The 12,185-nt window shown below is 43.2% G+C and overlaps 1 protein-coding gene across 5 annotated transcripts in view; it reads left to right on the top strand.

Moving 5' to 3' along the window:
* The window catches only part of sema6e (sema domain, transmembrane domain (TM), and cytoplasmic domain, (semaphorin) 6E), a 197,866-nt gene that overhangs the window by 3,131 nt on the left and 182,550 nt on the right, over window positions 1-12,185 (top strand). For all 5 annotated transcript variants that reach the window (XM_061674687.1, XM_061674689.1, XM_061674692.1 and 2 more), the window contains exon 2: window positions 6,449-6,643. The gene's annotated coding sequence lies outside the window, so the exon portion shown is untranslated. The remainder of the gene's footprint in view (window positions 1-6,448; window positions 6,644-12,185) is intronic.

Here is a 12,185-nt window from a genome sequence, read left to right as displayed (position 1 = left end):
TTTGAAAGTTTGTTCCCGCTGTCAGCACTAACCTCACGAGAACTGCCAATCGCGATGCTAGTGACAGAGTTTAGTTTGGAGTGGCAAAGGAACTTTTTTTTTTTTTTAAATTACGCGACAACACTAAAATACGGTACTGTCCCGGCCAAAACTGGAAAGTTGACAGCTATGCTGTAATTCTTCGTTGCAGAAGAAAGGCAGCCGCGAACTAAGTGCGTGCATGCAAATTCATTTGCACCCACATAGTACACGGGTTTAGTCAGTTCATTGTTGTATTGATTGCATCACCTTTGAAAAAGAGTTAGGGAAGATGACGTAACACAGGCGTTTGCTTTTGTGACGGTCAGGGCTTTTTGTACGGTCGGTCATGTGACTTCAGCGGACTTTGATAGGCACAGCTGGCTGGCGTCGTGTTTGTACCATTTTAGTCAATGACAGCGTCATAAATTAGCAATTTAAATTAGTGATTGAACATAATTTTTCGGTGTCATTGTGCTGATGTGAGTTTGCAACAGTATATAATAGAAACGTAAGGTAAATTGAACAAAGCTGTGTTTGGAAACTCAAGCAAGATGTCCATCCATCCATCCATCCATTTTCTGAGCCGCTTCTCCTCACTAGGGTCGCGGCCGTGCTGGAGCCTATCCCAGCTATCATCGGGCAGGAGGCGGGGTACACCCTGAACTGGTTGCCAGCCAATCGCAGGGCACATACAAACAAACAACCAGTCGTACTCACGGGCAATTTAGAGTCTCCAATTCAATTCATGAATTGGAGACTCTAAATTGCCCGTAGGCATGACTGTGAGTGCGAATGTGCCCTGCGATTGGCTGTCAACCAGTTGAGGGTGTGCCCCGCCTCCTGCCCGATGACAGCTGGGATAGGCTCCAGCACGCCCGCGACCCTAGTGAGGAGAAGTGGCTCAGAAAATGGATGGATGGATGGATGTCACATTTGAGACTACAGTAGAATGGCACATGGCCAGAGAGAGCAAAATCACAAGCGTCGTCGTCTTTTGAAGGAGAAAGTGATGGGGGGAATAAAAATCTGAGCTTTTGCAGCTTTCCCCCCCCAATTTAACTAAAATTTTAATCATCCAAATATCCAAAAGCAAATATAATTTAATTACATCTTTTCTCCCGGCAATGTAATAGATTAGTAGGTAATTTAGTTACATGTAATTAGTTACTCCCCAACACTGGCTACTTATTAGTGACACAATGACGATTCTGTTCTATTCCAGGAGAAGAGTACAAAGAGCTTCTTCTTCTTCTTCTTCTTCGTACTGTCCATTGATGTGACTTCTGTGTGGGATGTTGGAGTGATGAAAACTCTTCGAAGAGATGAGTTCTAAAGTTCACCTTATGGCCATTTTCCTTCTCCGTTGATCTCCATCCTTGAGGAGGTGTCTTTGTCTATTTCCGGACCCCCCGTGCCCCCCCTCGCCTCGTCCCCGATCCAGGCCGCGCAAAGCTGCTCTATCAGCTCTCGACACTTTTATCATCCGCGCCAGACTTCCCAAGGAGCTGAAACGCTCACATAAAAAGTCCATATTTTATTCTTATCCTCATTAGATGCCTGAAAGGGAAGACGACGCTTCCCCCGCACCATACCTTCTGCTTTTGTCTCCTAAATCTACCTGGTGCTTGTTTGGGAGGTGGGGGTTTGGGTGCGGTATCACGGGTAAGGAGGGATGGCGTTGGGTGGTGGGATGATTTGTGTATTTGATGGAGCCACCACGATCCTCCTCACCATTACGCTAAGGAAGAAAATTCAGGACGAGATGAAATAATGTTCTGCCGAGGTTCTTGGAGCGTATCAGGCACATAAACACAAACACGTGCGCACACAAATACACAGCGAAGGTATATAACCACATCAATACATACAAACATACATTAATATATATGTAGTGTATATAAAACCTCTACACACCATCCATCAATCCATTTTCTTTACAGCTTACAAGGGTTGCAGGAGTGCTGGAGCCTATCCCAGCTATCATCGGGCAGGAGGCGGGGTACACCCTGAACAACGATTTGCACAAACATTCACACCTACGGGCAATTTAAAGTCCTCAATTAACCTACCATGTATGTCCTTTGGGATGTGGGAGGAAACCAGAGTGCCCGGAGAAAACCCACCCAGGCACGGGGAGAACATGCAAACTGCACACAGGCAGGGCCGGGGATTGAACCCCGGTCCTCAGAACTGTGAGGCAGACGCTCTAACCAGTCGTCCACTGTGCCCCAAAATAATTCGTTACAAAAAAAATATAACACATTAATTTGATCTGTACAACCCAATTAAAAAAAAGAGCCCACTAGAACAGCTAAACTGTATTCGGGGTTAATAAGAGGCACTTTAAATGGTGGCAGGTGTGTGATGACTACCATTTAACTTGAGTTCGAATGTGATCGGTTGATTCGCAACACAGCCACATCCCCAGTAATAAGACCGTGTGCAAACTTGTGCAACCACATTGTCTCAGTTGTTTATTTTTTTCTTCCCCTCTCGAAACAATATTAAAACAAATATATTCATTTGAGTTGTCACATTATACGTCATGTTAATGGTGGAAAGGTTTTTGGGTCTCCACTTTTTAGATAAAAAAACATTTAAACAGGGGTGTGTAGACTTTTTATATCCACTGTAATCAATGACATCAGTACATGCACACACAAAAAACATGCATGTACACATTAGGTACATTAACACATCAATATAAACAATACAAAGATAAGTACGCACAAATACATAGACATGAATACATACACACTAATACAGAAAATACATAAAAGCACACACAAAGGTACAATGCAATACATACACACATTAAGATTCATAAACATCAATTTTGCCTTTAAGAGGCGAGACATCACGGGATGTCACGAGTGTGTGTGTTCTACATATTCAACAAGTCTGATTGATTAAAGGGTAAATTCGCAGCAGCGTGTTTGTGTTACCTTTTTTTACGACGCTGACATTTATGTTCACGTTGGCGTTGTTCACATTAATGGATCGCAACAAACTACGCGCCTCGTTTATGTAACTTTATGATGCTCACGTTATTGCTGAAATGTCTCCATAAAGGTTCACATTAATGTTAATCGATGTGTCACGTCAAAGTTCACATTAATGTTAATCTATGTAAACAAAATACTCCTGTTTATGTAACCTAAGCATCGCCTTCATTAACATGGGTGCGTGTCTGGCATGTGTGCTTGTACCACACAATGAAAAAATACTCGAGGTAAAGTACAAGCACACACACACACACACACACACACAGAGTTGGGTAATAAATTGTGTAGTAGCGTGTGTGTGTTAGTGCTGTGCATTAGGCTTGATTTCACGTCGTATTTTCCAAATGCAATTAGGACGTAACAAGCTTTTAGACAAGTCAAAAAGAGTGGGCGCTGGAGCGTGTCCCGGTGTTATTATGGTCTGTTCACAACGCCACGGTGACACCAAGCCAACAAGGCAGGGGGAAAAAAATTGAAACGAGAAGCTAGTGGACAATGAAAAATCTTCCCATTCTCTCCCAGAAAGATTAGATTAGGACGTAATAAACATAAGCGGCATCACAGCATCAAAAATATTCAATATTTTGACACATTGTTAGGATGTTTAGTGATTGCGTGCACTGGCCTTAGCCTAAGCAAACAGCCTAATGCTAAGCTAACTTAAAGTAACATCAGGCAAACAATTTTAAATAACCACGAACAAATATAATAGTAGTAATAGTTATAAGCGGCAGCACACCGTCAAAAAAATGCTAAACTAACTAAGTAGCATCATGCAGCCTGTACAAAATGATTTTCACAAACATAGGCAGCAGCACAGCATCAAAAATGTTTACGATTTTGATGTATCATTGTTTGCAGGCGAGCTAGAATTAGTCTACACTGACCTTAACTAAGTGGCCTGATGCTAAGCTAACTAAGTAGCAAAGCAGCCTTTACAAAATGATTTTAACCAACATATGTAGTGGCACAGAATAAAAAATGTGGAATATTTTCCTGGATGACGGCACGGTGGGCGACTGGTCAGAGCGTCAGCCTCACAGTTCTGAGGACCCGGGTTCAATCCCCAGCCCCGCCTATGTGGAGTTTGGATGTTCTCCCCGTGCCTGCGGGGGTTTTCTCCGGGCACTCCGGTTTCCTCCCACATCCCAAAAACATGCATGAATTGGAAACTCTAAATTGCCCGTAGGTGTGAATGTGAGTGCGAATGGTTGTTTGTTTGTATGTGCTCTGCGATTGGCTGGCAACCAGTTCAGGGTGTACCCCGCCTCCTGCCCGATGACAGCTGGGATAGGCTCCAGCACGTCCGCGACCCTAGTGAGGAAAAGCGCCTCAGAAAATGGATGGATGGGTTTTCCTGGATCATTGTTAGCAGGTTAGCTAGCGTTAGCATGGATTAGCTTGAGGTGACATTTTGATGATATTTGTATTGATTTTTCCTCTCCTCTTGCTCTAATTCCGTCATATAAACAAGACTCTTGGTATTCTTTATGTGCTAAGTTTTCAAAGCCATGCAACAAAATGAAACATTTGCATGTCCGCCGGCATCGTGACCCCAGAAAACGTTGCAGCGAGCACTGTTGACGCCGACGTTCCGTCTTAATTCCGACGGCAACTTTATTTCTGAACACCGTCCTTGAAGCGGGCCCTTCACGCTCCTTCTCGTCTCCGTTGCCCGGAGCCGCTGCGGGCGTCCCGGTTTGATCTGGCTCCATTCGAGGTCGTCTTAGCCTTGGCGTCTTCAAAGGGAAGATGGTTGCTTGGACTTTTATTTTGCAGTCTCTCCCGAAGCCATGCGCTGCAATTAAAGTCTGCATCACTCCAAAGATCAACTTTCACAAAAGAAACAGAACTGCTGTACTGTTTTTGTTTGCCACCAGCTTCTGGCAATCAAAAATTATGCGTCTTTCAGAAAAAACATACAAGTTAGTTATATTTTTTCAGTATTTATGGTTAGCTAATTTCGTATTTTTATTAGTCAGTTCACTACATTAGCAAAGCTACGGAAACACATTGTTTTGATAGTATAAAAGCCTGGTTAATAAAGTGAATCAACATTAAGAAAATAATGGGGGGGGGGGAAACTCACAAAAAAAACTTCCGGGTTTCATGATTCTATGTCCTGAATGGTTTAAGATTTTTTTTTCGACGGACTATAACGTGATGAAAGTTGAGTCAAAGTGGATTGACCATTGACTTGATTGAAAGGCAATACAGCGGTCCCCAACCTTTTTTTGGGCCATGGACCGGTCTCGCGTAGACATATTTTGATAGTCCTGTGGTTCCACTTCCACTCGGATGACTAGTTTTAGGCTAGCGCCGCTAACCTCAATTTTCATCCACCACACGCTTATTTTCGTACTCTCAGACCCGCACGGACGTATGACGACTGTGTCGCCAGTTCTTCTTTGAGGGATTAATTTACTCGTCAAAATTACCCACAGACGCTAATCAATTTCCACAACTTGGCTGCTGAAGGTGGTGTCTACCTTTTTCATTAAGATTCCACACAAGTATCTCGCTGTCAGGAGATTTCTCAATAGGCGCCTCCCGAACAGATTGATGGGCCGTGCTGGATAAGACAATCAGTTCTTCTGCAAGCAGGTTTTAATGTCACCGGACTTAACTGCTTGTGACTTCTTTCTTCAAAGAGCCAAATTGATGTACCTCCACTTCCTACAAGCCTGGATGAGCTGAAAAATTGCACCACTGAAGCAGCATGCATGATCACACCTGATATGCTGCAGAGTGGACACAGCTAGACTATTGTTTGCAGAGTAACCAGAATCAGAATCAGAATCATCTTTATTTGCCAAGTATGTCCAAAACACACAAGGAATTTGTCTCCGGTAGTTGGAGCCGCTCTAGTACAACAGACAGTCAATTTACAGAACACTTTGGAGACATAAAGACATTGACAAAAAACAATTGTGCAAAAAGATGCAGAGTGGCATGAGTGGCCAGTATATGCAAATAGTGCAGCATGGCGAGACAACTACAGTGAGTGCACGAGTAATACATAATTGGCCCCACAGAAATGTGACAACAAACTCAAGTCAAAAAATTGCCAGCTTATTGTAATGGAATTATAGGTTAGAGGGGGGTGAACATTGCGCGTCTGTTTGAAATGATGCATCAGTAGCTATACAGTAAGTGTGAAAAAGTATTATGATCAAGTTAGAGCTTATATCTCTTTAAAGTCAGTCTTTTTTTTTGGGAGGGGCACACTGCATTTTGTGTGCAGAGAGGTTTATTATTCTATCGTTTTGTGTTTGTGTGTGTGTGTTTGTATTGCATATAATTGACGTCAGTAGTATGAAATGTGAACTTTTTTTTACTTTTACTTAAGTGCAGTAGTTGAATCAGAAATTCTACTTGTACCAATCTTGTATTTACACAACTATCTGTGGTTCTGCTTACAGGAAATAAGAGTGAGATCTTTTGCCACCACCGCTGCTGCTGCTAGCGGTGCTGCTACCACCACAACCGCCTCTGCTGCAACCCCCACCGCCACCGCTACCGCCATTGCCTTAGCCGCTACCGCCGCCATTGCGACCACCGTATCCATGTGTCATGATGGAGTGTGCCATGATGTCATGTGTGTCATGATAAAACAGGTACACAAAGATGAAGAGATTTGTTATGATTAAACTTTCAATTAAAGTGTGATGAAGAGAGGGTGGCATAATAAAGGAGGGTGCAATCATAAAGAGGCACATGGTGGTGTCCAGTAAATAGCAATAACTCAGATTAAGATGATTAAGGCAATACAACTTTGACAAAAAAATAACACAACAAATGTACAATTTGAAATATTTCCTATTTTACTCTGGGGTGGAGTTTATAAAAAACAAAACAAAACAAAAACCAGTGTGACCAGTGTGAACAGGCTGCTAAAAGCGCTATTGTCTCTCTTTCTGGCACTCTCGTCGGACCCTCGTCATCGTGGTGGTGAAGATTTGTGTTGAGCTGACGGCTGCACGCCAAACGTGTTGCGAAGAGACGAGTTACACCTTGAGAAAAAAAAAAAAAAAAGCCTGAGCTCATGAATATTAATAACCTGATTAGAGCAACAAAAGAGTGATGAGTCGCAGAAAAAGCCGCTCAGCAGCCATGCACAATTGACCAATCCGCTTTCATTCTTCCATTCATTCGTTTATCATCCTCTTTGTTTATTTCATGTCTGTACTGTATGGTGTACTAGTCTGTGCTATTGTCACTATGGTGTACAAGGGTGTATTGTGTCGAATTACTGTTTATGGTGGTGTAATATTGTGTATTGTGGAATAATGGTGTGTACCATTTCTCATAAAGTGTTTAGTGTTTATGGTTGTCTACTATGATGTACTATGTTATACTACGCAGTACTATTGTATCTATGGTGTAGCAGGGTGTGCTGTGTTGTATTAGTGTGTATATTAGTGTACTTGAGTGGACTGTGACGTAATCATTCTTACCATTATCTACTATGGTGTATGGTGTGTACTATCATCCGTGTGCTAGTGTGTGTTATGGTAAGCTAGTGTGTATTGTGGTGTACCAGTACACTGTTATTGCCCAAGTATCGTGTACAGTAGTGTACTATGGGCTATAAGTGTAACATTGTGTACTGTGGTGTAATAACATATTAGTGTGTACTGTTGTCTCCTACGGTGTCCTAGTATTTACAGTTGTCTACCATAGTGTCCTAGGGTGTACTAGGGTCTACAATTGCCACTTTGGTGTACTAGGATGTACTGTCTTTTATAAGTGTTTTCGATTGTTGGTGTTCTAATCTGATTGTACGATATATTAGTGAGTGTTATGGTATCTCAGTGTGTAAGATAGACACGCCTCTGCAACCGCATGGACATCGGTTTTTGTCCTGGCCGCGGAACAGTGGACCAGCTCTACACCCTCGGCAGGGTCCTGGAGGGTGCATGGGAGTTCGCCCAACCAGTCTACGTGTGTTTTGTGGACTTGGAGAAGGCGTTCGACAGTGTCCCTCGGGGAGTCTTGTGGGGGGTGCTTCGGGAGTATGTGGTACCGAACCCCGTGACATGGGCTGTTCGGTCCCTGTACGACCAGTGTCAGAGTTTGGTCCGCATTGCCGGCAGTAAGTCGGTCTCGTTTCCGGTGAGGGCTGGACTCCACCAAGGCTGCCCTTTGTCACCGATTCTGTACATAACTTTTATGTACAGAATTTCTAGGCGCAGCCAAAGCATAGAGGGGGTCCGGTTTGATGGCCACAGTATTGCATCTCTGCTTTTTTCAGACGTGGTTCTGTTGGCTTCATCAAGACATGATTACCAACTCTCACTGGAGCGGTCCACAGCCGAGTGTGAAGCAGCTGGGATGAAAATCAGCACCTCCAAATCTGAGACCATGGTCCTTAGTCGGAAAATGGTGGAGTGCTCTCTCCAGGTCGGGGATGAGATTGTGCCCCAAGTGGAGGAGTTCAAGTATCTTGGGGTCTTTTTCACGAGTGAGGGAAGAATGGAACGGGAGTTCGAAAGGCGGATCGGTGCAGTGTCTGCACTGATGCAGACTTTGTATCGGTCCGTTGTGTTGAAGAAGGAGCTAAGCCGAAAGACGAAGCTTTCAATTTACCGGTTGATCTACGTTCCTACCCTCACCTATGGTCACGAGCTGTGGGTCAAAACCGAAAGAACAGGATCCCGTAAGCAAGCGGCCAAAATGAGTTTCCTCTGCAGGGTCTCCGGGCTCTCCCTTAGCGATAGGGTGAGAAGCTCGGTCATCCAGGAGGCGGGAGGGGCTCTGAGTAGAGCCGCTGCTTCTCCGCGTTGAGAGGAGCCAGATGAGGTGGCTGGGGCATCTGATTCGAATGCCTCCCCGACGCTCCGAGGTGAGGTGTTCCGGGCATGTCCCACCAGGAGGAGACCCCGGGGACACGCTGAAGAGACTATGTCTCCCAGGTGGCCGCGGAACGCCTCGGGATCCCCCCGGAAGAGCTGGATGAAGTGGCTGGGGAGAGGGAAGTCTGGGCTTCCCTGCTGAGGCTGCTGCCCCCGCGACCCCACCTCGGATAGGCGGAAGAAAATGGATGGATGGAGTGTGTATTATGGTGTACTAGTATGTTTTTTATTGTACTGCTTTGTAGTAGCGTGTACTATAGTGTACTATATAGTAGTGTAACATTGTGTATTGTTGTTTAGCAGTGTCTATTATCAGTGAACTACTGCGTGTGTACCATTGTTTACTATGGCATATAAGAGTGTTTACTGTTGTGTACAATGGTGTACCAGTGTGTACTATCATCTACAATGGTGCATCAGTGTTTATTATGGTGTGCGAGTGTCTACTGTGTGGTATGGTATACTAGTGTGTATTGTGGGGTACTAGTATGTTCGATATTTGTTGAACTTGTGTGTACCTTGGTGTACAATGGTGTAATAGTGTGTATTATGGTGTATGAGTGTACTATTTTTGATTGTGTATTATGAATATCAGCGTGTATTGCGTACCAATCCGTTCTATAAATTGATGAACTCGTGTGGTCTACTGCGGTATAATAGTGTGTACTCGAGTGTACTTGCCTATATTAAAGTGTGCTAGTGTGTTCTATTGTTGCTTTACTAATGGGGAGAGGGAAGTCTGGGCTTCCCTATGGTGTACTACTGTGCACTCTGGTCCACTATGGTATACTAACTATGGTATACTAACTATGGTCTAAAATGTGTACTAGTCAGTATCATGGTGTGCTACTGTGTACTGTGGTGTACTACTGTGTACCATGTGCTCTATTCTTGGTGTATTATGTTGCACTGTGGTTGACTACTCACATTGACTGTTGTGCACTGTAGTGTACAATGGTGTACTATTATGTACAATAGTGTACTATTGCGTACAATGGTGTACTATTGCATACTGCAGAGTACTATTGTGTATTGTCATTTACCAATATGTCTATTATCACTGAACTGCTGTGTACTGTGGTGTAGTATGGCCAACTATGATGTACCAATGTCTATTATGGTGTGCTTGCGCGTACTGTGGTGTACTATTGTCTACTCCTACAGTCACTATTGTCACGTATTGTCACTGATACACCCATTACCTCTGGCTGACTCTGGTGCATTCTGATTGACCATTTTGTTGCTGACTGTCATGACCGCCGTTTGAGTGACAGGCCGGATTAATCCACCTTTGAAGAAGATCTGCTCAGCGGCGGCGGCAGCGTTCTTTTTTTTAATTTTGTATTATTCTGCTGACACAGCTGGAAAAGTGATGGTGGGGGAAGCAAGAGTGGGAGTAAAGACAAGCTGTTAGGCTGTGCGCTGGTATTTGCTCTGCATTCATTATAATTCTATGCAGAATAATCACGCTCTCCTACCTGAGTTGTCACCTTATTGTAGTGGAGAGGTTTGTGTGTCCCAATGATCCTAGGAGCTAAATTGTCTGGGGCTTTATGCCCCTGGCAGGGTCACCCATGGCAAACAGGTCCTAGGTGAGGGGCCAGACAGAGTATTCACAATATCGCTTCTTCCATATTGGTTACGGGGAAGAACTTGGAGCAAAGTCTGCATTTTGCACGTTCGTGGTCAAGGTCTTTAAAGTCATTTTCCCTGGCATTTTGTTTGCAAATACATTTCAAAATCCACAATGAAAGGATTTCAATTTTTAATCGCATGTTGCCCCATTTTATTTGTTTTACGCATCCTAAATATCATTCACACAATATTTCCATGACTTTCCCAAAACTTTATAGAAAAAGCGATTTTACATTAACTTTTCATGGATCTAGAAAATGCATTTTCAATTTCCATAGTTTTTCCAGGTTTTTCATGGCCATACGAACACTGTATAATTTACGATATAAAGCAGGACTTATTCAAATGAGACTAAACATGAATATTTGACTGTCATTGATTCGTGGTTCAATTATTCATACGGTCATAAAATCCTGTGAAGTCATTCCGACTTTTGTTTAACGTCAGCCCAGTGGCACTTTAATAACCGCATTACAGTATATTCAATATCATCATATATTACACATTTAGAAATTTGACATCATGTATTATACATCATATATTACACATCTTATAATGTGTCATATATTCATGGTCATGTATTTCCATATGTGTTATTTCATCTTGTGTCCACATTGCTGATTATATATGCATATTCTTTATCCAATATTATGCATACTACATGTACATCATGAACAGGATATTTTGTGAGGTATCTTCATCATGAATATTGCATCATGTGATTATTGTGATCTCAATCTAATACTCATTGTTTTTAATATCAGCCCCGCCTCACTCAATTGTCATGTTTGTCTTTTGGGAAATTACAAAAAGCACGAGACACTTCTTTCAAATGAAACACATCCTTCATCACGTATTATTATTCATAACGCACATTATTCATCACACACATTATTCATCACGTTTTTCATCATTTTATTCTCATTGAAAGAGCCCATCTGCCTTGTCAGCACTTTGAGTCTTTTTTCAACACAATTGCTTGAACTAATATAACAATAGCTCATCTCTATGATAAAACTATATTCATCTGGATTTTTTTTCTTTCTCTGACCATTTGCATCTGTAGGCATACACTATATTCCCAAAAGTATTCACTCATCTGCCTTGACCCAGATATTAATTTACATATTTCCCATCTTTCCTGAGTGCACCGTCAACTGTTAGTGTGTGTGTGTGTGTGTGTGGGGGGGGGGGGGTTAGTGTGATGGGAATACTTGATAAAACTGTTGTGTTGGTGTGTTAGCACAGTGGCTAATAACTAGCTGTCCTTTCGAAGGTCAAAGACGCGCGTTGACGTTCCGTCGGCGTTCCTTCCCGGCTTTCGAATGACGGTATTTGAAGTGCAGGAGAGGGCGCCCTCTGCCTCGCTCAGCACAAACAAACGATGTCGCAGAGTCCATTTGCTGATTGAGAGTTTGGATGAACTTTTCTGAAATACATCAGTGTCACTCGCTGCACAGGTGTCATTCAGAATGCCTATCCAAGCAATCATCGGGCAGGAGGCGGGGTACACACTGAACTGGTTGCCAGCCAATCGTAGGGCACATACAAACAAACAACCATTCCCACTAACAGTCACACCTACGGGCAATTTAGCGTTGTCAATTAACCTACCATGCATGTTTTTTGGGATGTGGGCGGAAACCGGAGTGCCCGGAGAAAACCTACG

This window comes from Phycodurus eques, chromosome 4 (assembly GCF_024500275.1).
Source record: "Phycodurus eques isolate BA_2022a chromosome 4, UOR_Pequ_1.1, whole genome shotgun sequence".
NCBI classification, from domain to species: domain Eukaryota; kingdom Metazoa; phylum Chordata; class Actinopteri; order Syngnathiformes; family Syngnathidae; genus Phycodurus; species Phycodurus eques.
Note: the sequence above shows the minus strand (reverse complement) of the source record. Positions and strands in the feature narration are given on the sequence as shown.